The sequence below is a fragment of the Ciconia boyciana genome, chromosome 11 (assembly GCF_034638445.1).
Source record: "Ciconia boyciana chromosome 11, ASM3463844v1, whole genome shotgun sequence".
Lineage (NCBI taxonomy): Eukaryota > Metazoa > Chordata > Aves > Ciconiiformes > Ciconiidae > Ciconia > Ciconia boyciana.
In genome coordinates, this window is record NC_132944.1 from 280,780 (window position 1) to 307,033 (window position 26,254).

Below are 26,254 nucleotides of genomic sequence, written 5' to 3' on the forward strand. Positions count from 1 at the left end.
AGCAAAACAGAAAACAAAAATAAAACTTCCTTGTTGTTGGTTCTTGTGGTTAAACAAGCAAACAGTGAATAGATACTGATATTATTGTCAGTGATTTACGTTGTTCAGGCATGAAAGCCTGACCTTGACTATGAGCTAGCTGAAAAAAATGCATGGTAGGGGGGAAAATATGTATTAAGTTTTAGAAATCTTGGAATGACGTGTCTTTCCTTTGTCCACAGACAAGTAAGGTTTCTTTGCTTCAGCAGCTTAAAGAAGGATTTAATGCTGAGAAGCATCTGCAGGAGGGGCATGGCATGAAGACGGTTTCATGTGAAACAGTGACTGGCTTTCCTGCAGAAGCCCCGAAACAGCTTCCCCGTTGGAGAGACAGGCAAGGCGCAAGTTGGTCTGGCAAGGAGGTAGAGCGTGAAGTCCTGTTTAAAACCGTGTGACGGTGGTCCCTCAGCTGGTTTTTGTGCTGACAAGGGCCGTGGAGACAGGAGGCTGATCTGGGGTGCGTTCTTCCTCCCCCCTCTCTCCCACGTGTCCCACAAAAAGAAGTTAAGTGTCTTGAACGGATAGCATCGCTTGTCCCGGGCGTGTAAATACTGTGAGTACGGGATGCGTTGTCCCTCTTTGTAATAGATTAGTTGTAAACCAATGCCTCGTACCTTGTTTATTAACTTGGAATTATGTTGTCAGGATTAGAAAGGATTTTGTGGAGTACTTCAAATTAACTTGTTTGATTCATCTGGCTTTGCTAAAACTGTGCTTTAATTCATGCATATAATATAACTGAAGTTACCACAACGTTTGTATTTGGAGTTAATATTATCTATGCCTGTATTAACAACGAGACTGCTTTAGCTAAGCCAGTGAGAATACTTACATTTAATTAATTAAAAAATATTATGAGAGCTATAGTTTTTTTGTTGCTTTTTCTAAAAATAAATAAAAAGTCCTTCATCACCCGTGCAGCACTGAAAACAAATCGAGAGTTGCTTGATTGGCTTTTAGTCACCACCATATGCTTTTTTTCCTTAGCAAAGGGCAGTAGGAAATTATTGCATTACACAAGTGGAATTTAAAATGTTGCTGATGTACTTAAGGATGCTCTTTCCTGAGAAGAATCATTATGTATGACCATGCTCTTTAAAAATGTGATTACAACAGTTGAGCAGATGGTAGACACTTGGGGTCAGCTCTAAGGAGATCTGTATTTACAGTGTATTAATAATGGTTTAAACTTTCTCATAAATAGATGTTGATTAATTTTAAATCCATTTGTAGAAACCTAGCATTGCCAGACTATTTCCTGAAACCACAATACAAAGTATGATAAACACCATCCGTTAATCCAGACTAATGTACTCCACACGTTAAAAAAATTCACTAAAAGGATTAATGTAATTTTTCAAACATGAAAAAAACCAGATTGTATATTTCATATGTACTTTGTGTGTTGAATTTTTGACAGTCAACTCTTTTCGTTGATAGAATTATGTGTTTTTATCCTTTGCTGTAACATACCTTCAAATAATTTATATTTAATTTTATATTCTGTTTGGGATTTCTTTTTCACTTTGTCACGCAGCTATTTCATACCATTGAGTGGAAAACAGATTAATCCAATCAGGTGAAACAGCAGGAGGAAAATTTAGGAAAAGCCTAATTTAAAGGCAGGCTGATATAATTTTGCTGGAAATAAATAGCATTAAACAGTGATTCTTAACCTTTGGCATGTTTTGACCCTGTATGCTGGTTTGGACCATAAAACAGTACAGGGCCTTTCCGCAATCCTGACACCTGTTTGGAAGCCCCAGCCTGAAAGCCAGTGGGCTGAAATCTGGGTCGGTTCATGTCAATAGGAGTTTTGTTGCGCTTTCTGGGCAGTGAAGAGGCGCAGTGTTTATAGGCATCTAAAGCATCTATGTACACGCATACATAGATACTTATGTAGTTTGGATATAGCATATAAATACCCACAGGGACATGTATATATGTTTTTATATCTCTGTATACAGAGTGCAAGCAAGCAAATGCAGGAGTATGCGCTCGGTGACTTTAAATACCTTTCTGAAATTTGAGAGCAATTAGATTAAAAATTCAACCAACAGCTGATACCATTTCACAATCAACAAAAATATGAAAACCAAATTTAGGTTTACAACAGGGCCATTTTATTCTCTTCATAAAAGCTTATTTAAGAGAGATACTCCTCATTGTAGCAAGTGTTAAGCACTGGAGAATTTATAGGCCACAAAGAAAAAATAAGTTGATCTTCAATTGCTATGAGTCAGTTACCGCAGTCTTGACATTTGATGACGTGACATGTTTTAATATTGGAGCTCGAGGGTGAAGAATTGATGTTGAGCTTTCAGCTTGACTTGCGTCTACAAACTTTTGTGCATCATTTTTTGCATAAAGATGTATAATTGCAGTAACTTTTTCTTCATAGAGTTCCCTTCCTTTTCATTGCTTATCTGTTTCAGAAAGATAAAGCCTAGAAATTGCCCTTAGAGCAGCAAATGTAGGAACTACAAATTTTGGCATGAGCTGTTTTGACAAGGGCCATAGAATTGAGGCACCCTTACCAAGATCTTTTAAGCAGCGAGAAATTTTTTTTTCATGTTTGGTTGAAATCTTATTAATTGTGGACTGGATTTAATACTCCAAGCTCACATGTAAACTTTTAGCCTATGTGTGTCCTCCTGCTGAAATGGATAAAACCTAAGAATGAGGGAAAGCTCAAAATGTGAGTATCATGACATAGTCCAAAGCAGTCACAGGTGCCAAAAAAAGTCTAAGGCAGACAGAAAGACTGAACCTTTGTCATGGTGAAGCTATTGCTTTTACACTGTAAAACATACTAATCCCAATCAGTAAAACATCTAAGGCACATTTTTAAATACCACTGAACTTAAGAACATGCTTAATTAACATAGGGTGGACTTCAGACTATGCTCATGTCCTTTTGCTGCATTAGGAGAAAGGACGGGTTATGGTATTCTTACGAGGTGACTTCATCATTCTGCCCAGGTCCGGTCTGTTTTTCAGCTCAGCGTGCTTTAACTTTCTACTCTGATCTTTGTCTTCAATTTCTAAATGCTTATGCATACTCTTTTTTGGATTGCTAATGTAACTCATCTGAATTTGGATGCTTTGAAGAAATTGCAATTCTGATGTCAATAATTCCTACTACTTTTCAAATTCTTTATAAATTGGAACAAAATTCTGGCAATCTTTGCACCCTGCACGTCAAAAAATAAATGGTCTGTATACCTCATAATGTCGTACTTTCTAAAGCACGATTGTATAAGCTCTACAAAAGACATACAATGCCCCCGTATTCCTCCTTATATCTTAGCGGGATGTTTTTACTAATGTCTTTCCGTGTCACTAATGAGACGTCATTGTCTTACTCATGCATTGCTAGCATAATAGCCCTTTCCCTGTCTATCCATTCACTATCCAGTTGTCCTTTCTCAAAATGTTTTCCTACATTGTTGCCGAAAATTTCCTTTTGGTTTCTGGCCATTGCTCTTTGTCTGCTTTATCTTCTGTGTTTATAACTGAGAATCTTCCAGCTGACCAGCTTCTGAGTCCATGACAGCAAAAAAAGACTGCTTCCTGCGTCAGTAAGTTATTTATTTGGGACAGGCAAGCAGGGACAGTCAGTACCTTTGAGGTATATTTAAGGTCTTCAAAATTCTTTTTAAATTGGGAAAATTGAACTCCTCCTGTCTCACTATCATGAGACTTGTTCTTTGTATTCAGTCTTTTAAAAGTTTCTCCAACTTGGGATAGCCAACTGTGAATCGCCTTGCACATCTAATAAATGCCTTTTGCAATAGTGGCTTTATATATCATATATGTGAGTTCTTTGTGATATATGCGAGAGAAGGACTGCTTTGGTTTCGTTCCCAGTCATGCCATGTGTAAATATGGAGAGTTCCTATTTACCCAAATATGCTGTTTCCTAAGACTCCCAACTTCATTTTTCCCCCAAGCCTGTGCTTGCTTAGCAGTCCAAATTTTCTTTTTTTAAAAACTGCACTTATACATAGAACTCACTGCCTAATCCTTTTAGGTTAAACTCCAGTCGCTAAGTTGGAAGTTGATTTTTCAGTCCTTAACAAACTTAAATGAATTTTACATTTTGTAAGAATATTCATATCCTCTTAAATATTTTCTGAAGTATTTAAAACGGTATTAGCAGTTCTTGAAATGCCTGATTTTGAACACTTTCTGAATGTTTTGCCTTATGTGATTCTATTCCTTTTTTTTAAGCAATTACTAATCACAATGCTGGCCTTTCTGTTTGATTTATCAACTGACACGCTAAAACACATTCCAGTACTTTAATTTCCCCAGAATATTTTGCTGTTCTGTACAGTATCTTCATTACTGCTTGATATTCTTAAGCTCATTACTACATAAACCAGCTATCTTAAACCAGTGAGATTTTATTTTTGGAAGCAAAGAAAAAGAGCATCAAGTACATCAGTGAAATACTTCATAATGACCTCTGTTATACTTCTTTTGGATCCATTAAAACCGTTCTTGCACATTAGGTGCCATAATCATAGAATAATAGGCAGCCCATGGCAGCTCAGAATATGCTTGATGCTAAAGAAATTCGTTTGCGGGTGTCTTTGAACCTTGACTGCTTATTGCTGATGGTACTAAGAAGTCCTGGACTGAAGTGTCCATCTGTTGTTCATGTCTATAACGTAGATATTTTAGCAGTGTTTGGGAGTACTTGCTCTTGCTCTCTTAATGTAAGATGGTAGCAAGAGCGTGAGAAGTTTCAGCAGTTCGCATCTGCTGCAGTAAAAAGGAAATGTTTGACTTTCTGCCCAGCATTGCTAAATACAGAAACTTGGAAAATAGGAATGTAAAAATACCCTTTCCCCTGAAAATGTTCTGTGGTGCTATTTCCCAGGATATATGGGTTGATTCTTGGTTTTAATAACATTGAGATGGGATTTTCTTTGTGCTAAAAGATGTGTGTTAGAATTAATTGTTTAATTTAGTCAGATGTAAATTGTAACTAGGAAGTGCAAAGACTTGGGTAACTTCCCAGAGATCCAGCAATTAAAGAGTGACATAAGAGTACGTTGATCTTAGCTTGTGTTCCCTATTTTCTTACCTCACAAAAATTTGGTGAACATGTCTTTGTAGAACTTTTAAAAACTGAATATTATAGATATCCTAAGTAACACCTTATGCTGTTTAATAACAGTAAGCAAAGACTACATTTCCATGGGCTTAGGCCTCAGTGCAGCAAAACTCTTTGGTTCCTATTTAACTTGACTCGCACAATAAAATCCTCTCTATATCAAATAAAGAGCAAGGGTAACACATTTTGAGGAAATGCACAGTGACTTAATTACATGTCTGACTCAACCCTGCATTTCAACTAAAGTTGTTAAACTTTACTAAAATATTTCAGTAAAGTTATTGAAATAGTTTAATTAATTTTAAACATTTGTGAGTCATACTGTACCAGCATGTCATCATGCTGGGTAAGCGTGGTGGTCTGGTAGCCACACCAACCATCACTGAGAAGGGCCAGTAAATTCCCCATAAGCAAGGTGGAAATGCCGCAGTCTGAGTAAAGGACAATTGAGAATAACCTGAACAGTCCTTAAGTGCCTGTGCACCAGGGTTTTGTGTCTTTTGGTTTTTTTAATCCTGTTTGGCATTATGAGTGTTCTCAAACCCTGTAGGTATCTATAACTTTTTAGAGTAAACAGCTCAGTCTGCTCATAGCTATTTAACGTGTGATAGGGGTGCATGGCTGCACGCTGTGTTTGGGGACGAGGTTAGGACCGTGGCACAAAGCTGGCGCTGGGTTATACAGGATTTTTTTTTCTGTATTTCTTGGAGCGCCAAAACTAAGTCGGGAAACTTACAGCATTTAAGCATTTCCCATTTCTGAAGACCTGAGCTCATATTTGTCACAAAAAGTTTTGGTTTGGTTCCTGTTCATTGTGGGTGTGTTAGAAAACCTCTGCTTTGGTAGAAAGGATCATCTTTGTAGGGAGGGTCTATAGACGGGAACGGTAACGCTGTAGGTCCGGAAAGCCTAGAGAGCACGAGCAGCAACTCTCCTTGTCTAACGCCTGGCTGTTTGGTGCTACCTTTGTTTTTCATAGCAAATAACCTTTGGCAGAATAAAGTTGGTGGCTCCGTGGTAGTATACACACATACTATATATAGCACAGGTCTTTCAGCTGCTCATTAGTAATTTCCTGCATGGTAGATGCAGCATTCGGACGAAACTAAGGCACATAAATCTGACTCTGGTCACTTGCTTTATTAGGATAGGAAAAATCCTGAGTATGTTGCAGCAGAAATTCAGCCTAATGCAAGTAACAGCTGAAAGTGTTCTTTAAACTCCATGGAGATTTGGCTTTTAGAACAATTTTGGGGGGATCAGAGCGCTACGCAGTCTGAAGGCAAAGGCAAAGTATATGAGTGCCTTCATTGTTGGCCCAGATGGAATGACTTAATTAAATAAAATATCTGTGCTGCTTATGTGTTGATGTCTGACACTAGCCCTGGGCCAGGCTTGCAAATAACTGTGGTTTGCTAACGTGTGGCTTTTCAAACAAAATCTGTATTAGCGCTCATGAACCGTGAGTAGTAATGTGGCCTGGGCTTGAGGCACAAGCTGGGTACTGAGCGATGAACAGAGCGAGGCTTGAAGGAGGAATTCAGCAGCCTTTCAGAGACGGTACATCTGGGATGGAATGTACTTACCCTGAAATCCTAGAAATCAGCCTGATGAAAAAAAATTGAGCATCTTTGGTAATTGTTTTTAACTTCTTTCAGGTATACTAAGACCTTGGGTGCCAGCTGTTGTGTTTCAGTGGGGAGCACAGGACACAGAGGAGAAGGGTAGGAATCAGCTAACCTTGTCTTTCGGCAGTCTCGGCACCCAGGCGGGTGGGTGGGCAGGGTGCAAAGGTGGCACCAAGGCACCGTTCCACCTCGGGGCTCCAGGTTCGCCTCAAACTCCTGACTTCGCTGTGCTACCGCAGCTCCTAGCAGGACACTGCTGTCACTCAGAGAAGCATTCCAGCCTCCCTCACGTCTGATGGTGGTGAGGGATTGCTAGCAGCTTCTCACTGGGGGCTGCTGAGGAAATTTCTCTGCTCTACAGCAATAAGATGTCTTCTTCGCTACAGAGGCACTCCTTGGTGGCAAATGCTGCTGTCTCTCTGGCCCCTGTTCACCACCAGAACTTGGGTAAAGGATACCCAGGGAAGCAGAGACTTGGGACTGCCAAAGTGGTGGTGTTTTTTCCTCCATTCCCCCAATGGTAAATATCGAGCTTCCACTTTCAGCTATAATGTGTGAAGTTACTGTGAAAAGATGCTGTCTGAGGAGCAAAAACAGACAGCGTATTCATGTCTAGACTAAAGCATGTGCAAGTTTCCAGGTTGGAAAAAAGTTCCAAAGAAAAGCGCTGAAAGAAGACTAAGTAAAAATTACCCTTGCCACCTGCAGCTGATTGAGAACGCGAATGACGTAGCTAGAGCAGAGGGAGGTGGGAAGAGGTCCATGGGGGGCAGGTAGAAGAAAGGGTAGGTGAAGTCAGTCACCACAGACAGCAACTGGGATCCAACTGTGATTGCTGGAGAGGTTTGTTTTCCTACAGAACTATGATATCTATGTTTTTCTTAGAGCAAATAATTTTAGGTAATAAATGGGGTTGTAATCTCGAGTTGGTAGAGATACATTGGCTGCTACTTGACTAGCTTTTGGCTTTGCAAATGAATCTTGTATCAGGCAGACATCTTTGCAATCAAAAGTTGTGGAAAAAAGTCCTTTACATTCAGTTTGTTTTTTCCACATTTTGGTTTCCTTCATATGAACTCCAAGAAAGGCTTTATCTTTCAATTCAGTCTGCAGAACTGAAACTTGGCCTATCAGTGCTTGCAGATGTATCCTTGCAAATTGAAGGACAAGCATACCTGTGGTTCAGAATGGATATTCTTGCTAATGGATCTGACCTAAATACTTCTAATATTTGCTAGGTGGTTTTCCATATCTCTTGGGGAATATGTGTAGGCAGATATCAGACCTATCCAAACTGATTCAGAAGTCTAAAACCACTCCTTCAATGAAAGTAATCTAATATAAAGTGCTGGTGCATGCTGTTTCAATGGTATCCTTAAGGGATGTCTCTGAATTTTAAGTCCTACTTAAAAGTTGTACATATCTTGCATTAAGCAGAGATGATTGCCATCACGCCACCTGGAAATTGAGACATTATTCTTTGGTACTCTAGCACTTATATCATTTGTAAAGAATATTGAAAAATCTAGAACGTTTCATCCTGCAGTACATTTCCCTTTTAACTACTAATGCCCTTTTATTCAGACAACTAAATTAATATCTGGTCACATTTTGTAGCTGATAAAAAATAAAAAAGCATGTCTTCAGCTGGGAGAGAAAACAGCATTTGTGATGGGTTTTCCTGCTCTCTTTCCAGCTTTGCCCATTTTCACTGAGGATAACTTGGATTGCAGCGCAGTTTCTGTAAAGCCTGGAAACATGTACCTGGCTTAATGTGTTTGTCTAAGTTGCATTTACTTAAATATAGTTTAACCCTAGACTTAAAGGACTATTAAAGGGGTTTTTTAACAATATACTTCTAACCTTAGAATCAATTAAGGAAGAAAGGGGTTATGCTTCAGTGCTCAAACTATGTGGATTAAAAAGAAATTCTGACATAGAGGAAAACATACAAGTGAAGGCTACCCTGAGGCAGCCTTAATGTAAAAGCTGACAAGTCAATGCATACTTTCTTGCTTACTAATTTACTTTTTTCAACAAAAAGGTGAACCGATCATGGCAACTCCCTCATCACACAGCACACATGGATAATCCTGTGAATAAAATAAAATATGCCTTGCCCTCCTGCATTTTTTCTCAACTCTGGTTCCTGAAAAAATGAGTAATGAAGTATTTTATAGCAGCGCCTATCTCCTCCTTGTTAGTTAATGGCAGGAAAATGAAATCTAGTTTAGCAATATTGAAGAGGTAGTGCAAGTATCCTGTAGTGATGTGTGCTATATGTAAGAACATCCTATACTTGCGATGTAGTAGTAGCATCTCTAAATACCCTGTAAATAATTACAAAAGGGTCTATGTATACAAAAGTTTATCCATTTTTTCCATCTGAGTTGGTTCACTTTCCTCTCTACAAACTCTGTCCCTGTCATTCTTTTCTGACTAGTACAGCTACAGCATCCACTATTTCGCTCTAGTCCCAATAATATTAAAAGTCGGTGAAAGGAGGAGAACACCAGTGGGGTTTTACGTAGATTGGTAGCCACTTATTCTTCCATTTAAGTATGTAGATAGTATTACTCTGATCATTTTGAAAGTTAAAGAGAAAATAAATAGCTGAAATAATAGAAGTAGATTGTTAGCAAAAAAAACCCTGCACTTTACATTTTATATTACTGAATTTGGAATGTAGTATCGCAGCTGAGCCAGAACAGTACCTTGTTTCTGCCATGTGTCTTTGACTATAATTATAACACTATCGTATCTCTTGGTGTCTTTTCTGCCTAATGAGGAATGAGCAAGATACTGTGAGACTGGGCATTTTTTGCAGGGAAGGAACCCCCGAGCATCAGATGCAGAGCATCAGCGTACCAGGAGGCACTTGTCTACTTCTTCAGAAGACCAGTGAATTTCAAAAACAATTCTTACCAAAGATTTTGCAGTCTGGAAACCCAGCTTCTGAACACATAAACTGGCTTTTTTTTTTTTTCTTTTTTTTTTCCCCAGAGATATCAAGGTAGTATGGTACAGTTCTTTTTATTTAAGTACTGAGGGGTGGACACTGGCTGTCAAAATCACTGAACTGCCATTTCATGCATAGTAATCTCCATAATTTTGGCTGCAAAAAGGTAGATTTCATCATGCTTCTGAAGCCTGTTGTCCATGACACTGAGCTACAAAGGTCTTCAAGTATTCAGCAAGGGTAGGTGTTACATTGCATGTAACTAGTAGTGAAACAATTCTGCAAAGTTTGGGAAGTGAAAGGGGTTTGGGGTTTTTTGCCTCGTCAGCTTTGGTGTTTAGTAATAAACATTGAAAAGAAGCCCAACATTAGCTAGAAGATTATTGTAGAAGAGTAGTAATGAGCAAACAGAACCTTGCAGCACAAAAAGAATACAGTAGAGGAGAAATTGAAGCACTGAACCCAGAACTAGCTTTCTTTTTTTAGACTAAAACACTAACTAATGAAAATATTTGCAATTTGGTTAACAGGGTAGTAACTCAGATTTGGATCTGCTCCAAGGGTGCAGCTGTAGAGTGTGTAGCTAGGACAGCTCATCTGTCCCAACCCGGGTACTCGTGTACCGAGAGCAATGTCGCCTTGGAGCAGAAGGGCTGGTGTGGACCGTGCAAACACAGGAAGGTCCGTGGACGACCAGCCTCTGCGTGCTGCTGCACTGACACTGCTCCGGACACTAGAGCTGGTAAAACTAAAGCTGGTTTGTACTTCATTAAAGGAAGCTTGGATTCATTGCAGTTGCACGGTTTATTTCAGTGTGGACATGGAACCCTTTGCTTTTAAGGCTGGTTTGTTCGGCCAGCTCCGAGATGGCTTATCAATTGGGGAGCAGCTTGTGAGAGTCTTCCATGTTATTAAACTTTAGGAACAGCTTTATTGACTTTGATGGATCTTTTTGCCCTCTTTGGAGTAAATAAGGCTATCTCAGTTAGACCCATACTGACAGCAGTTATTAAAGCCCTTCTAAAGCTTTAGTAGGCTTGGTGGGGACTCTTCCTGTTTTCTTTTTAGCTGCCAGCTTAGCCCTGGCAATGACATTTTAATCACATATACCCACCAACGCCACCACCTTGTTTAGCCAGACCAAGAGGCTACAGCTCTGGTCATTATATTCATTGCTCTTCACAATAAAACATTTGTACTCAAGCTGTCAGTAAATGTTTCTGTTTAACTAGTGATTTAGTGTCCTGGATTATGCTGAAAATACTTTGAACTGATGGTTTTCTTAAAAGGCCAAACCGCTTCTTATATTGCATCCAGTATTACTTTGAATACACTGGGAAGACTTATCCAGCACTGAATGTTTCTGCAGACTTCTAATAGTATGTTGGGAACAAATTCAGAGAATGAAAAATAGCTTTGAAAGTTCTCAAAGTTCTCACATTTGAGGGAAGATGAAGTAGATTTTATTATCCTTCCTTAGGATTAACAGTGCCCTTAATACCGATGGATTTCCCTATGTAATAGCAAGGAGAGGCTGTCCCTTAGAAGATATTTACTTGCTTCTTAGGATACATTTTCCAGGTGATTTGTGGAGTTTTACAATGTGCTTTCCATTAATCTTGGGATGAGTGCTGTGCAAATCCCTAGTCAGCACTTGGAATATCTACCGATTATTTTTTAAAAGCACAGAATTCTTAGTAACTAGAGCTGTAGTACCTGGTACAAAATAACTTATTTATGTTAATTGTGAAGAAAAGTGTTAATTCTCAGAAAACAGATCCCAAAATATTTATACAAAGTAGTATTTTATTGCCATTTACCACCCCACTCCACCCCACCCCCCCAAAAAAAAGGCAAAAATAACTATTCCCATCTCTTTTAAAAAGAGTACAGGTAAGGTGGGCATCTAGCTCTGGGATACCCTTTTCCTCAAAAAAATGTACTAGATTTTAAGTCCTGAGAGGTCTATACTACTCCACTCACTGCAGCCAACTCATGATCATTTATAAAAATAGACAGATTTGTCCAAATTCTACAGGAGCAAGTTCTACTGTAAAGCAACATAAAAATGGAAAGTGCATCTTTTAAAGACTCATAGTTGAAGATTATACATTGTTACTGTTGATATTCTTAAGAGTTAAATATTCTGCAAATTATTACGTGTTTTGAAGGGGAACTGTTGTCACTAGCAAGCTAATGCTGGGAGCCAGGTTTTCTGACTGTGAGGATGCCATTACAATGAAGATGCTAGTAGGGTTTGAAAGTGTCAGGATGTCCCAGCTTTAGATGTGTTAGAGAATAAATCCAAACCGTCTAAAGATGCAGATTAGCACCTAGTGTCCTAGGAAATGACTGTGTTTGACCAGATTTCAATAAATTCACTTACAGGATGAAAGTACTTAGGCATTTCTGAAAAACCCTGCTACACCTCAGTCTACAACTTTAGGTACAGGTGCTGTATTTAGGCCCAAATACTCTTGAAATCTTCCACCTGAGGCCTTGATTTTGCACTCTTCTACAGAAAATCAGCCTACATAGGATGTCAAGCTTGTCTTTCATTTCAGATGGCTGGAAACAAGAGCTAATTAAATAAGTGGAGTAGCTGATTATGGTTTCTTGGTATGTGCGCTTAGTAACGATTCAAAGGCTATTGAAATTGGTAAGTCTTTGTGTTGAGCTTGCTGTGCTTTAGATCCAGGTCTTAATCTCTCCATGGATGTACGTGTTCATCATAACGTGCTGCTCCAGTTCCAAAGTTGTATTTAGAAAGACTTTAAAAAGCTGTTGTTTATATTGTTGCTTCAAGGCTGTTCAGAAGAATGAAGTAAGATACATGCCCTGAAGCAGTATTTTACACGGCTAAAGAACTCCCTCAGGAAGAGATTCCTGGCACTATCTGCAAAAAAATGATAGATAATAAGAGACATTTACAATACAAATGATTCTTTAAAAATCCCCTTTAGTGAACAGTTAGTGAATGTGACATGCTTCTTTATTCCCCTGAATGGTTTTAGAAATGTGGGCTTAGTTTAAAATATGTTATTTTTGACGTGTTTGCATGTGTAGCTGTAATCCCAAGCAAATTTTCAGCAGTAATAAAAACTAAAATAGAAATAACCTGAGTACTAATTCTAACTGTAAAACAGAAAACTTCTAAAGGCTACTTGTATAACACAGCATAAGCATTTTATTAGTCTTTCCTTTATATCACTTGTTGCAAAACTTTGCATGTAAATTAAATGGTTATTTAAAAAATCACACAATGTGGAATTTTGATAAATGTGAAACATATGCTCTGCTACTTAAGACCTGTTCTTGTGGTTTGCAGATGATACCAGGTTCTAATAGTAATAACAGAACTGCACAGAAATCAAAGAATTATTTATTTTAAACTGTTTCATGAAGACAAAAACTACAAAATAGCTAGCAGGTTCTGCTGTGAGGATTTTACTGTTCGTTCTCCCTGGATGCTTGCACTTAAGTAATTTATTCAGTTCCCAAACTACAATAAATCCTTACCGTATCATGAAAGAGTATTTGTAACTCCCCAAGAAATACACGGAGCACCGCAGAAGGAACACTCTTGGTTTTGGTACTGTTACAAAGAACGCTTCACCAACACAGGGTATGTAAAATCAAAATTACTTCTTTTTCACTATGCATTGCCATCTAGTGGCGTGCAGCCCCCCTCGTGTCTCAGCAGGCAGGGTCTAACCATGGCAATCTGCTAACTCTTGCAGGTCATGCATCCTCATTGCGTTTTTATTGATTACTTTCTGTACAGAGAATAGAGGCCCTGTTGCAGGGATCTGCTAACTGCACGGACTGTCATGTGCGTATGTTCTAACATTGCCTCTTCCTTTAGTTTGAATAAAGATTCATGGGGAACAAAGAACCTGGGGGAAAGGCAGGGCTGAGGTAATGAGCAGGGCCACTGGCTTTCGCTTGCCGTGTGGTAACCCATTCAGCTCAATCAGTGAAGAGTGAGAAATAATTGGTGCCAGGTTTGCATGTTGGTATGATTTCCTTCCCAATACAGTAAAAGATTATCAAGAATCGGATCATAATTCTTGGCCAAAATTCTTTCTACGGGAAGATCAGATGACACCATGACTTGGTCGGTATTAGTGCTGACTGAACGACCCCTGTGAGCTGTGGAGCAGTGATAGCCAGTTTGTTCCTGGAGCTACCCTTTGTGTTACCATGGACCAAATCATGCTTCCTTGCACTGATGGAAGTGCAAAGCAACTACACCAACCGCGGTGAAACTCCCCTGCATTTTTACTGGTATCACCAAGAACTGGCCATTTGTTTAATTTCCACCATACCTACTTTGTACCCAAATTTTCGTATTTTCCAATAAAGAGAAGTTAAGTTACTAGCAGCCGTAGCAGTGCTCCAAGGGGGTGGCTGTTCATCGGCAATCAGGCAAGTGGAGTACCGCCTACGTGTCCCAATTATATGGGAATCTGGACAGATTTTTTCAGAAGTCTCCATCATTTCCTTCAGTACAGGTCAGTAATGAAATCCTTCAGTCATTTATAAAGTTATTATATCAAATTATTTCCCACAAAGCCACTTTTGGGCTAACGGGTATATTTCATTTTTACACGCATATATGTGGGAAAGAAAAAGCCACTGAAGTGCAATTTTTCTTAAGCTCAGTAAAAAGAATTGCTACAGTGATTGTTCAAAAATATTTCTGAAACAAGTTTGCTTAAAAAATGAGCCACACACGATCGTCTTACCTTTCTACTGTTACCAAAGCTGTTCTAAAGAAACCAAGCAAATGTTTAAATGTTTGTTGTTTTCTCATACTGAAATAATAGTGTTGAAATCCTCTTTGTGTCGTGCCTTTCCATCATTATACTGCATGCTTCACAACTTTCCGGCTGGTTCTTGAGAAAGAAGCACTAACGCTGTTGCTCTCAATAGTGTTTTCTGTGTCTCCAGCAGGATTTTGGTGTAGCCTATCAAGGCGAGATGAAGGTAGGAGAAAATTCAGCCTTACCAGTATAAAGTAGCAAATGTTGGGCAATTTTAGAGCTGCACGTTATAGTGATTTCTGATAGTAAGGTGTGTATATATATAACATCATGGTAAGAAATTTTTTTAAAATATATTAAAAAGTAATAATAACAGTAATGGGAGATAAATGTATAAGAGGCAAATACAAATTTAGTTTTCAGCTATGTTACTCAATACTAATTTTAGGTGGCTTTCTGGTCTTGTATTCAGCTTTATTTCACCACTAAGGGGGAGAAAATAAAAGCAAAAAAAAAAACAAAAAGAGATTTGAAGAATTCATTAATAAACTATACCTGTCCATACAGAACCACATACTGGCAGTAAAAATACAGAAGTTGTTTCAAACAGAAACCATTAGAAACAAAAAAAATATACTTTATTGCCATCAGAACAAAACTCTATGAGCTGATTCTTAGCTGTAGATCAGCATGTCTTTGCACTAACAACTGAGGATTTTGCTTTCTGGTTAACCAAAGAAAACCTTTATAATGAATATTCTGCAAGTTTTGTATTGATAGAGTGAGTAAATATTGAGCATTTGAGACTAACAAAAGAAAAATCCAACAGTTGGAGATCAGTAATAGAGAGGTTGTCATTAACAAGCAATGGATTCTCTAACTTCTATATGTTTTAAGAGTAGGTATTTTACATTAGCTGCTGAACTGCTGTAGCTGAGGGTTTCATATTTTAAACTTTTATTTTCAGAAATGCTATAAAGAATTGAGATAATATTCTGCTCACCTGAAGTTGGACGGTGTGTTATCAGCAAAGGCAGAAATCTGAGTATTTAAGGGTTGAGCTAGGTTTTGGAAATAGAAGAGTGGAAAGCTGATCAAAGCATCTGTCATTCAAAAGGCTTAAAAAAATTTTATGTAACTTCCTTATACATTTGAATCAGATTTTTGTGGAAAATATCAGTGTAATTCCAGTGAAGTTACTACTTTATAGTAGTAGTATGTAGTAAACTTCCTACTTTAAAGTAAACCAGTTGGTAGATGAGCTCTGATTTCTTTAAAATATAATTACTTGCTTAACTGATCAATCATGCAAACTAAAGCATGTATTAAATTACTAAATAAAATGTATATATGTTACGTATTTCTGGGTGTTGTGCTTATGAAGCAGCATGCGCATTTGCGTTAACAGCGGCTTGTGATAACAGTTGGCGTAGTTCAGATAGATCTGTTGCAGCTCTGTTTGCACAACAGGATGTAAACCAGGCTAATCTTGGTTTAGGTTCATAATGTTTTGTTGCTTTTGTCTTGGGCTCATTCGGCGCTGCTCACGTATGTAAAGATTGCGGTTTTTGGAGAATAACCTTGATTGTGCTCTACACCTGCTTGCACTTAGGAAAAGAAACATTTGTCACTCTTATTTATGTAATTGCTTAAATTGCATTTTAATTTTAACAGCTTAAGTATGTTGGTGGAGAAAAATGCTTTCTGAATGAAAGTTTGATCAAATGCCCAGCCAGTGCAAGTCTTTCCATTGACTCAAGAGATTTTGTTTCAGGCATTTTATTTAAACAATACTCCTCTCAACCATAACTGACTAAAGTTACATGCTTTTCATTAAAAAAATGAACAAAAATGTTTCAAACAGCAACTTTTAATATAAAGTTTTAAGGAAAATTACTGAAAATTAAATCTTTCCATTTTATATTTTTGATGCAATTTTAAAATATAAAGAAACCTTCATTTAGTTCTTAAAAAAGCAATATATCTGCTTGAGTATTACAGAACTCAATTTCTTCCTGCTAAAATGGAAATTGGATTAGATTCTGTTGGAGTAAACTCAACAGTTGCTTAACTTCTTTTGTGTTATTCTTCATTCCCATTAATAGGAATAACATGATACCTATACTCAGCAATTCCCATCACTGTGGGCTCTTAAATAAACATTAGGAAATATTAGTCTCAAAGTTAAAGACTCCATTTAGCACACTGCCCAGCTATGCATTTTGTATTTGCAAGTAGGAATGGCAGTCCAGATTTTTTTGACCACTCATTACACTAATGCTCGCAGGCTTTCCTGGCAAGACTCTTTACAGAGTTGAGCAGGTTCAAAATGTATCAGGAGGCCTTATCACTCAAAGTAAACATTCAAAGCATATTTCCCCTTTGCTGAAAGATTTACATTAGTTCCCTGTTAGACAGCATATCAATTACAGCGCTGCCTTTCCTACATGTCGTAGGTACGAGCTTCCCCTTTTCTGTCACCCCAACCAAAGTTTACAGATGCTATAAAAGGAGGGTCTGGCTACATTTATTTAACAAAAGTCTTGTAGGTGAAATCTTGCAGGTGTTAAATCACGCCCGTGTTGACATTCTCAGATGCAGGCTTTGATGCCTTCGGTTGTGCCAAACAGCACAAAACACTACAAACTTTTCCGAAGACTCCATCAGTGCTACTGTGTAAACAGCACTTAGCTGATCTGATAAAGTCTATTTGCTTTGTCTGTCCCTGAGATACGTGATCCCGAGCTAATCTGAGTTCTAATTCAGGCAATATGTTTACTGATGAGCAAGTGTGGAGGGAAGTTATGTTTCAGATAGTTGATTCTCCAAAGAGCGAGATTCAGCAGCAATTCCCCTGCTGCGTGTAGCGGCGAGAATCGCTTCGCAGCTCCGGGGTGAAACCTTGAGCCCGGGCTCCTCTCAACGGGCACGAGCAGCCAAGGCACTGTCTGCACGGGAACGCGCAGGGGTCACACACAGGAACGGGGACAAATGGATTTCAACCGCTGCAAATCCAGCGTGGACGCTCTGCTTTACATGTGATGCAGCTTTAGGTCATTGCAACATTAAACTTGTCTCTTTCTTAAACGCGTACCGGATAAATTCACATCACCCAGCTGAACACACAAACGTTGGTAATTTCTACTGATATTAGATAAGATCACAATTTTTGGTGCATGGGAGATTTTTTGGTTAGTTTCATAGGTGAAAAAAAGGAAAGAAAAATACAGCAACTAAAATTTTAACTAAGACAAAAAAAGTTACCGTTAACACAAAGTTGCCATCATTCTATACTTGTATTCCATCCTTCCCAGCAAAGCTTTCCCTTTTGCCACATCTATTTATAAACCACGACACGATTTTTTTTATGCAGAGAAGTTATAACAGGAATCAGATTAGCCTATGAAAAATGAAAAATAAAACATATCATGAAAAATAAAACACAATTAGGAAGGAGAAAACAGAGTAGGCTGAGAAAAAGCTGCTTGGGAAGTTGTCCTAGGGAAAGGAGAATTGTGTGTCTTGCTTAGGAAGGGGCTCGATTCTTTCCCCTGTGTCAAAGATCAGAAGTGGCTACTAAAGTGGCTACTGGAAATATCCATTGCCTCTCTATATAGTGATCTCTTCGTTTGAAATACTTGCATGAAGACTGTGTGCTCTTCTAAAAGATGTGTTATAGATGAAGACAAGTTGTGTTCGGGCGATGAAAGTGTTAGAGCAAGTTCTATATGAGAAGTAAGTTCTATATAAGTTCTATATAAGTCCTATGTAAGTAAACTCTATATCAGAAGTAAGAAGGAAGTAAAAATAGATCCTTGTAATGGTCCTTGCTAGTTTTAGTGTCTGTGGCTCTGTTGAAGTTTAGTTTTCTTCTTGTAATTTGCTTCAGGGATTCTAAAATTTTTATTTTATTTTTTTATTACTTTTTATTACTGTATATATTCAAAGAAGTGGGACTTAGTTATACAGAAATATGTACGTTTACAAAAGTCCCAGGGCACGTGGCTGATTGTTGATTGTTTTACAGAGATGAAAACAAAGGAACAAACCTAAAAGTATAAAGCCAGTGCAAGCAAGTCATGTGAACCTCTCTCAGTGGAACCAAAGGAGACTTAGTGTATGACTGAATTTAAAAATCAGAGGGTTAAAGGTTTAGAGCAATTCATTTATTGAAAGGTCTTCTTTTTTTTCCCCTCAGAGCTGTTTGCAAGTCTTGAAAAAAATCGGAACAGTTTTTCTTTGAATGTAAAATAGAAAATGACTTGGAAAGCTCAACCCTTAGTCACCATGGGTTTTCTGAGTTTTTACAGGTACCAGAATCATGCCTGTATTGTGTGAAATGAAGTGTTCCATTTTAGTTTTCATTAATGTTATATGATCAGCATTATTCTTATTAGAGAGATAAAAAAATGAGTGCTTGTACAATTAGAAATTCCCACACAGCTATCTGTGCACTTTAAGCCATTTATAAAATTGAGACTCACAGGGAGAAGGAGGGTAAAGCCCATCAAAAGCAATTTCTTCCTGTGGCAGAGTGTCACTTGTCACAAATAAATAAGTGTTGTGGGCAGGATGAGGATGACAAAACATGGACCAGTCCGCAGGACACGGTTGTGAGGAAAGGAGGAGACCAGCCCCACAGCCTGTCCTGGTGGACATAAAGTAGTTCCTGCCAGACTATGACTGTCTTGTCCAAAGTCCAATTCCACACGGAATAACTTTTTTCCTGACTTTAAATGTATTCTGACTATGAATGGAGTCCTTTAGCTACTCAGTGAATTGAGAGTTTCTGTATTCTGTGTTTTGGAGGTTCCTGGTTTTATGGCTTTTAAAATTCTCGTTCTCTGTACTAAGCAAAAGCCTGTCACATTTTAAACAGCTGCTGTTAAAAATTCCAGGCAGTTGACTTTTGACGTGGTATTTTTGCTATGAAATTCCAGAATATAACTACTAACTGCGCTTTACGAAGTAATGCTCACTGGGCACTTCAAACCTAATCATTTTGATCTACCTTAATCAAAATTTCTGTCTAATCTGTCCAGTGCTTTGGCAAATGCTGCAGCCAGCTATACCCATATGTTAATGTATATAGCTCTGCTGTATGTGACATTGTCCTAGTTTGGGATCTTCAAGAAAAATGCAGGAAATAAACTGTGGTCTGACTTCTGCCTGTATTTTAACTCTGCTGGCTTCCTTGAGGTTATCAGGCCAGAGCAGAATAACAGAATTTGTGCAAAGGTGAGGGCATAAGACAAAATTTCTCTTGTACAAAGATGGATGACAGAACGCTCCCCCGTGAAGCATCCATATGGGGAAGAAATATGCCTAATTCTCACTCTCCGTTGTTCAGAAAGACCTCAGAGAAGCCACTTCTGTAGGGATTTTGCCACTTTTACAAAGTCTAGAGATATCTCAGAACGGGAATATAAAAAGGATGAAACATAGAAGGGGATGGTATGGTTACATAGCAGGAAACACATTCAATTGTCGCTCAGCTCGTAGAAAACCCTGTGGACCCAGGTCCTATATGGTGGCCAAAAGTGATTTTGCTTCTCATACTGTAATTCCTAAATACGGACATTTTATTTAACTATATACAAAATTACAAAAGATCCCAGTATGAGTTTTTGGTTTGGTTTGGTTTTTTGGTGTTTGGGTTTTCTTTCTTTGGTTCCTTCTTTTTTTTTTTCTTACATGAGAACAGGTGCTTCTATATGAAATTCAGGATTAAATGTGATTCTCAGTCCAGTATTTTCCAGTTTGCCAAATACTGATGTGACAGTATTTGTCACATCTGCAGTAGTCATACGTCAGGTGTCAACTGAGCATTCATGGAATCCACCCCAGTTTGGGGCTGAATTCATTTTTCACGTTGATAGCTATCTGCCACTTGAAAATGTTTGTGTTGTAATCATTCAGCTTTAGCAAAATGTGAGTTAATAACACCATAACATGACATTTTTAGTTACAAGAATGGTTGTGAAAATATTTATTTTCTATTTATTTTCTATTTAGCTCTTGTGACATCAGACCCTGGGCTTAGCAGAAAAACATCTAATGGATTTTAAAAGGAGCAGAAATTTACCCTTGCAAAAATACTTGGTCTTTCAACAAGCACATTTTGAAGATAACCTCTTCGTGTTGCTTTCATTTATAGTATTCACGATATTTCTATGGTCGGTGAGCTGTTTGGCCTGGTCTGTCAGAAGGCATTGCAAAAATTGGAAGTGCTTTCTTCCAGTGGAGGTAGTTTCTAGCAAAAATTCGTTTAATTCATGGCAGGCTGATTTATGGCAGGGTTTTGTTTTTCATTGATGATTTTGGTAAAATTAAATGATGCATTGTTGTTTATTATAGCTGTGTTATTTTTACTGGGACTAATATCTGCAACTGTCTCCTGTAACTCTTTGTACTTGCCTTTTGCCTTACTGTTATTTTTCTTGTACAACAGCAGTGAACTTTAAGTCGCAGCTGACAGGGCAGATTTTTTTACAAGAGTAACATAGTGTTCGAACCATATATGAGTACTTCTGTCAGGTGGCACACAGTTAAAATTCCCTTTGCAAAAGCCGTATTATATGGTGTTGTTGATTCCTATACTGTAAACATGCTTCTTACAGGCAATAGGAGATTGAACGTGTTGCCTGCTTACACTTGATGTAATTGTGAGCTAAAGCCTTCAGATCTCTGAGCAGTAGCGTTGCCAGCAATGCTCAGAAAGAGCTGCCAGTATATAAAGAGAATATTTGAGTTTTCAGCTTCCTGGTTGTATAGCAAAAATGTACACTCTGGAAGTAAAAGCCAGCCGTTAGAAACACAGCACGAGAGGTGCTTCATGGGCGTGAGGCAGACCTCCTGCTAAAGACGGTCTGGCCATTTCATTATATGTAAACCTTTGGGTACGCTGTATTAGTTAGAAACCGTTCTGCAAGAGTCTGTTCTTTCCTCACTGCTGAGGAGTGAGTGGAAATGATTCCATGAGATATGAAAAATGTTATTCAATGTTTTATTTATTGTCCTATACATACATATACATGTATATATGTTTTTGCACACTTGCTCAAAGAATCAGTCTGCATGAAACAGAGGTTTCTGGAGGTTCACCTATTTGTGTAAAAATGCAGCCTCATAAAGAGATGCTTCCATTTTGTCAGGTAATAAACTGCTCTCTTATTTCCAGCTCTGCTGTTTTATCCAAGTGCAGTTATGTGTAGCTTGTGTTTGCAATATAAAAGTTCATGTCCAAAAAATGGCAAAAAGTTGCTTGTGCATTTCCAGAGTCTGAAAATTTCTCCCATTAGCAGCAAAAAAAGAACAATGCCGATACTTTCTTCACAGTGAATGCTGGGAGAGACTTCAAAATGTAAATTTAAGATTGAACAATCAAAACTTGTATAACTTGCTTATGTTTTCTGTCATAGCATAAAGGCCAAATATATCTGTGCTTTGAATGTGACTGCTTGGAACTAGGCATATATTTGGTCCAGTGACTGCATAAATGAAAAATCATGGATATGCAAGCTTTTCCTTTAATTCCTCATGTGAACCTTTCCTAAAACTTTTTATAGTACATGTCAGCCAATAAAGCAGTAATGTAATACATTACAGTAAAAGAATCTAGTCAGTACTTTGGGCTGGAACTGGCTTGCGTTAGATTTCACAGACTTCAGGGAAGCTTGTATTCTTATTACTGAAGATTTTGCATGTGATAAGCCAAATTTTCCTTGTCTTAATCAGGTAATCATCCCGCAGATTTCGGTTAGTCAGCTCCCCTGATGAAGGGGAGCTGACTAGCTAGTTTTGGCACGTGGAGGACTTTTCTGGTTTTCAAAAGCAACAGCCTTAATATGACACAGCATTGGATTCCAGTTCACAGAGGAGAGGAAGAAATGGACGCAATGCTTGGGTGTCTCAGCAATGCTATTAATAAGTGCTTTAAGATGTGAAAGTGGGAACTTGGAAACCAGGCCACCACATACTCAAATATAGATGTGGATTTAATACAGCTCATTTATAACTGGTGATTGCTTAGAGGCATCATGGACAAAATCCTTAATGTAAGAGGAAAAAGTGTAGGCTGTCACTTTCAGTTCCAGACTTTAATTTCAATTCTATGAGCAGGAGCAGCTGCATGTTGCTATCAGCCGTATGAAGTTTTTAGTGCTAAAAAGGCAGCTGGACTGGAAATACCCCAGAAGTACATATCCATTTGTCTGGTTAACTTCAGCACTTAGACTATCAATCAGGTCAGCCTAAAGAAAAATGAATGACATCAGTCAAAACAATAGGATATCTCTGTGCAGTGATTAGCTCCATGTAGTACAAAAACTTAAATAATTTGTTCTTTGAAAATGTGATGATTGATTGGCTTCCATTAGGCTTGGATTTTAAAACATTCCATGAACTCTCAGATAAAATGGCACTAAAATGTTATTGCAATAACCAAATAAATCATATTAGACTATAGTGTATATAAGTACTTTAAAACATTATAGATACTAGAATTCTGTGTATAATAAAAAGGTGAAGAATGTAATCCATGAATTTTTTTTTTATGTTCTAATCTCAGACCAGCATTATCCTGGGCTGTTTTCAAGGATAATGTTCCTAAGGATATGACTTTTTGGTTTCGTTTTAATATATTATATATACATATGTAAAAGTTGCACAGTTCTGGGTATGTTTGGTCAAAGGGAGGTATTTTAAAGCTATCAGTGCAGAATTTATCTGAGCTTTTGACTGATGCTGGCCATTTTAATGTGATCTCAGACTTGCGATCAGCTTGCAGCTGAGAAATACACAGTTATCATTTAAACATGGTGCATTTTTCAGTATGAGGTTTGTGGTTCAGTTCATGGTCCTGTAGTTCTGGCCAGAGAATCTCTGACATATAATAATGTTTAGCCTTGAATCTCGTGTAGAGGAATAAAACAAAATCTTGCCCTGATATGTCGGGTGACAGTATGGTTAGCACTTGTAATTTATGATCGTTCTCCTAATATTTCACTTTTGGCTAATGACCCAGACTCTGCAGGCAAATAATTCTGTGAATCATCTCTTACTTCAAAACCAACTCTAGGCCCAATGCATGCAAGACTGCCTAAATATTGTAAGCCCTGTGGATCATAAATCAGAAGACAAGGAAAATAATCCCATCAAAGATGTTTTATTTCATTATTTTAGGATTTTACTCATGCATTTGTCACACAACTACAATTGGTGACATTGTAAATCTTCAGAGAATCAAAGGCAAACAGCATGCATGCAGCACATGTGATTACCTTCAAAGTCAATTGGCAGTGCATGGCTTTTATACCGTTGACCAATGCTATTTTGTAATTTGGCTTCTAATGAGAGAAAATTGAGTGTATTGAGAAGGTCCAGATATCTTCAAAATAGTCTTTGGAGGTTTTACATGTTTGAGTACATTGACTGTGGTCTAAACAATAATACCTGTGATCTAGGGTATTGCTTCATACTGGAAGTACTAATCACAGATTATCACACTTCTGCAAGGAATGACAGACTTTAGTGAAAGCATCATGTCTGAGACTTTGTCTCACACTCCAGAGCCAATGGAAGCTTTAGGTAGCAGTGAGGTAGCCATGGGTAAGATCTCAGGTCTATCTAGCTGCATTTACAAGTCATTGTTATTAAATAAACAGGTCAATTCAGTTGCCAGTTTCTCAGTCTTGAGAAGGGAAGGCTCAGGGGGATCTTAGCAGTGTGTGTAAACACCTGAAGGGACACAGTAAAAAAAGACGGAGCCAGGCTCTTCTCAGTGGTGCCCGGTGACAGGGTGAGAGGTAACGGTCATAAGTTGGAATGCTGGAGATTTACGGTGAGGGTGGTCAGACACCGGAACAGGTTGCCCAGAGGGGTCATGCAGTCTCATGGTTGGAGATAATCAAAACCTGATTGGACACATCCCTGAGCAACCTACTCAAGCAAAGGCTTTGGGCTGGATGATCTCCAGAGGTGCCATCCAGCCTCAACAATTCTGTGATTGTAATGCAGAAATTCTACTGAAATGATATCTTCAACAAGAGATGACTAATTACTAGTGATTAATGGCTATATACATTTCCCAATTTAGACATATATGATGTGTAGCATCACCAAAAGTGGACATTTCTGTCTTTGTATCATAAAACCATATGCAATATTTATTATTAACTGATATCTACAAACTGTATTTCTAATTTAGGCTGAGTTAGACTTGGATTGTCACCTGGGCATCAGGGTTAGCATTTGTACTAATGTAAGGAGCAAGCACAAAGGCTGTACTGTCAAATTAGGTTGAAATGGGATGTAATTGATGCATAGCCTCAACATTTTATAGTCCAGTATTGTACTCTGAATTCATATTGCTTATTCAAAGGAGTAGATTAAATCGGTGCACCTGTTTTAGCGCACCAGTTTGGAGACAAATCTTTATGTTATAAAAGCTAAAGAGTTTGGGGTTTTTTTTTAGTCTTTGTGAAATAGTGTATGTGGAAAAATGTTTAAAGTCCAAGAAGCTGGTAAGATCAAAGCTAGAGCTGAGCTGTGTTGAATTTCCTGATGATATCTGCTGATAATATCTATTGCCGCTGGCTTACTTTTTAGATTTTTTTCTTGGTAGATTATTTGCAATTGGGTGCTTTGAAGGGAAACAAGGAATTTGCTTGTGTATTTATCCAGTGCCCCCCTCAATGAGGCTGCTGTGTCACCAACAGGGCTCCAGCACGCTGGCTGGCAGCTCCTACTGATGGATCTCACTGCCTGCGGCTTAGGCAAAAAGTAGACTTTGGCTCCTGCCTGGAATAAGGTAGGGGAATTATTCTAATGCCATGATAATGGGGCTGTCTCCTACCTTTCACAACAAATTCTCAGCTCATCTTACTTCACAGCAAACTTCCACTCTGCATATCTTACTTATGGCACAGTCAGGAATGCATTTATAAAGCAGTGCTAATTTTTAAACACATCGATAAAAACCTTGTGGATAATTACACTTGAAACATATTTGTAAGTTCAATTCTTCCTAGATGAATTCGCATCGCTATTTAGGCACCAGTCTAAAGTTTAGTATCAGGCCTACTGTCCATCTTGCTATCTATCTGCACATTGCCTCTTAGCATTTGGGCTGGGAGGCCAGGGAGCCGTCACCCATGGAGACAGCATGTCCCTGGGAAGGTGCCCGGACAGGAGCGCAGGGGTTCCTGGGCAGGGCACTCTATGGAGAGTGATGGGCAGCAGTTGTCTCTTGTCTTTTGCTGCTTCTCCATATTTAGATTTAATCCATTCCAGTGCAAAGTAAATAGGCTTGTGTTAAGTGCTGACTTTCTGCTAATGTGTTCTATTTTGCAAACACACGTGTAGAGTTGAGAGGCAGATAAAGAACCCACTCTCTGTCAGGTAGTAGCTATTTCCTTTCTGCTGTGGCCATGTGATAAATGACCTTTTACTCCAAGGTGGCAATGGAGCTAGTTTAACCTAACATGTTTTACTGTGCGTTGGAATAGAGGAGGGTTGCTCATCTTAGCATTATTGTGCATTCACAAAGAGCGACTAGCTAACATCTGAAAGCCAAAAATAGCCTAAGCCCAAGCCCTTTTACATAGCTGAACTTGCTGAGGTATAACCCTGAAAAGTTCTTTGCCATAGAATTGCTGCTGCAGGATGTACCGGGACGATTGCAGGTAGCTCCCCAGCTGAGCTCCAAGCCCACGGACCGCTGCGCTGCCAGGTGGGA

At 38.5% G+C, this 26,254-nt stretch overlaps 1 long non-coding RNA gene across 11 annotated transcripts in view; it reads left to right on the forward strand.

Moving 5' to 3' along the window:
- Positions 1-228: 228 nt before the first annotated feature.
- Positions 229-26,254, forward strand: part of LOC140658201 (uncharacterized) — a 65,853-nt gene continuing 39,827 nt past the window's right edge. For all 11 annotated transcript variants that reach the window (XR_012044643.1, XR_012044636.1, XR_012044638.1 and 8 more), the window contains exon 1: positions 229-592. This is a non-coding gene — a long non-coding RNA (uncharacterized lncRNA). The remainder of the gene's footprint in view (positions 593-26,254) is intronic.